We start from the raw sequence: 2,699 nt of genomic DNA, 5'->3' as shown, positions 1-2,699 counted from the left end.
TCTATATCATAATCTTTTTCTTTAATAAAATGCAGAGATATTCTAATATGTATTCACATGAAGGTTGTGGCTTCTGTGGCCATAACAAGGTCACCATGTCAGAGCAGCAGCACTAGATGCAAGGTCGTCGTCATTATAGACTTTTCTGATAAATTACATATAAACCATCCTAGAGGATTTCTGATAATTAACCAGATGTATCAAATGATACTGGCGTCCAGGATGGATTTGGGTGACAATTTTTGTGTAAACTTTTAAGGACGGAAGTAATCTTGAATTTTGCAGTAAAGTCTTTAAAGCGTGCTGCAAGTGTTTTGAAAGCTCATTGCCGCTAGCATGCCGGTCCAAAGGCCTCCAAGTTATCATGTAACAGATGTATATGAATCAGTGTTAGCTTTGCCAGAGTGTATGCTTTTCCAAGGAAAGAAATATTTTCTCAGAGTACCTGCAGAAATAAAAATATTTCATAATTAGCTCGTAAGTTTGATGATATGTTTGATTGTGAGTTTGATATTATATTTGACTGCTGCATGCAGTTCCCAAAATTCCCTAGCATCGATCATGGCTTGTCCTGCTAATTGTTGTAAATTATTGGCATAATGTTCGACGTTATCTGTTTTCACGTGCTGCAAGCTAGAACATCAAGCGTGCAGAGCCAAAATGGCGAACTCTTGAGCGAAATTGCAAAATATGTTCTGATGTGTCAAAGCTGAAAAGGATGCATGCTATCATTCAGTTCCCGACTGTCTGACAGTTGAAATCTGGAGTAGAAATGGTTTCATCCAATGCTGGGTCAGACTGAGAGGATGCGAAGTTCAAATCCATTTCAAGTGGACTGGCCGGTATTGACTCAACTGTTTCCGCTATCCCTTCGGAGTCACAGTCGACTACTTCTCCCTCTCATCCGGAGTCGTTGCAATTACCAACTGGTTCTGTTACTTAACCATCTGAGTAACAAACCAAGCTTGTATCCTGATCTCCCAACGAAACAGAGTATATCTCACTGTGTATTTATATTGGCTGTATCGTAATGAGAAGGAATGCAATTTGTTCTCTCTCTGAAACTCTATCTCTCTCTCTATCTCTCTCTCTGAAACTCTTCTCTACTCCTCTCTGTTCAAGAGTTTATATGGTATCAGAGCGCAAAAAGTGACAAACGTCACAATGTCAATCTCTGGACAATCCCCCTCTGAGTCCTCTGCTGCAAACACCATTCCCTCTTATCCTGTCTTCACTGCAATTCCACATATGCTCACCGTGAAACTCACCCGCAACAACTTCCTTCTCTGGAAAGCACAACTCGTTCCATACTTCCGCGGACAAGATGTGTTTGGATTTCTTGATGGCTCCATCAAAGCCCCACCTCCTCTGCTACGATCCTCCTCAACGGATGAAGTTGAAAGCTCACTGCTCCCCAATCCTGCTTATCACCAATGGGTCAAACAGGACCAGCTTATCCTGAGTACTCTCATGTCTTCCCTCTCTGAAGGTATTCTTGCCCACATCATTGGTTTTACTACTTCCCATGAGGTTTGGCAAGCGTTGGAAAGAAGTTTTGCCTCCCATTCCCGTGCACGAGTAGTGCAATTACGTACTTAACTGGCTGGTATGAAGAAAGGAAGCCTCTCTATTGCTGAATACTTCCTGAATTTGAAGAAACTTTCCGATGAACTTGCGTCTGCCGGTCACTCCCTAAGTAGTGATGACCTTCAAAGTTATCTACTTGCTGGTATTGGATCTGATTACGATCCTTTTGTTACTTCTGTAACCACTCGACTTGACCCTCTGTCTCTTGAGGAACTTTATTGTCATCTTCTCACCCATGAGTCGCGCTTGACAATCAACAATCAACCTACCTCCCTGGCTGATACTGCTGGTTCTTCCGCCAACATTGCCACCCGGAGTTATCCCATTTCCTCTCGCAATCATGGAAGTGGTCCCCGTGGCGCTGCTTCCTCCTATCGTCCTCGGGGGCGTGGTAATAATCGGGGCCATGGTGGACGCCCCTCTCAGTCACAGCAAGGAACCCAACCCTCTTATCATCCTGTGTGTCAAATTTGTAACAAAACAGGGCATACAGCATTACGATGCTTTCGGCGCTTTGATTGTTCCTTGCAGGATACCTCGAACAGCTCTGCCCAGGCCATGGTCGCTGCCTCCAACTCCTCTACTTCTCCAGATTGGCATCCGGACGCTGGTGCCACCCATCATCTCACTGCTGACATGAACAACCTCACCATTCGGAATGACGAGTATTCAGGGACTGACCAGATTCACATAGGAGATGGCGCAGGTTTGCCTATTTCTCGTGTTGGTTCTTCCACTATTTCCATGTCTCACAAGTCCTTTCTTCTTGATAATATTCTCTTAGTTCCTGACATCCAAAAAAATCTTTTATCTGTTCAAAAGTTTGCTCAGGATAATAATGTTTATTTTGAATTTCATGGCTCTCAATTTGTGATTAAGGATTACTCGGGGAACACCCTGCATCGCGGCCCTCTATTTGACGGCCTCTACTGTCTTTCTCCTTCCCTTCCGTCTTCCAATAAATTGGCGTTCACTGGTGTCCGGGCATCCTTCACTGATTGGCATCGACGTCTTGGCCATGCAGCTTACCCAGTTATTCGTCAGATCCTCTCCAAATTTCCTCTGCCTGTGGCCTCGACCAACTCCTCTTCTGTTTGCAATGAATGTCAAAT

General features: G+C 44.1%; 1 non-coding gene across 1 annotated transcript; it reads left to right on the top strand.

The window, feature by feature from the left end:
- The first annotated feature begins 1,689 nt into the window (after window positions 1-1,689).
- LOC120112972 lies at window positions 1,690-1,828 on the top strand. The gene has a single exon (XR_005514622.1). It is a non-coding gene; the product is annotated as a small nucleolar RNA Z247 (small nucleolar RNA).
- Window positions 1,829-2,699: the final 871 nt, after the last annotated feature.

Source organism: Phoenix dactylifera, chromosome 13 (genome assembly GCF_009389715.1).
Source record: "Phoenix dactylifera cultivar Barhee BC4 chromosome 13, palm_55x_up_171113_PBpolish2nd_filt_p, whole genome shotgun sequence".
Taxonomy (NCBI): Eukaryota; Viridiplantae; Streptophyta; class Magnoliopsida; order Arecales; family Arecaceae; genus Phoenix; species Phoenix dactylifera.
Note: the sequence above shows the minus strand (reverse complement) of the source record. Positions and strands in the feature narration are given on the sequence as shown.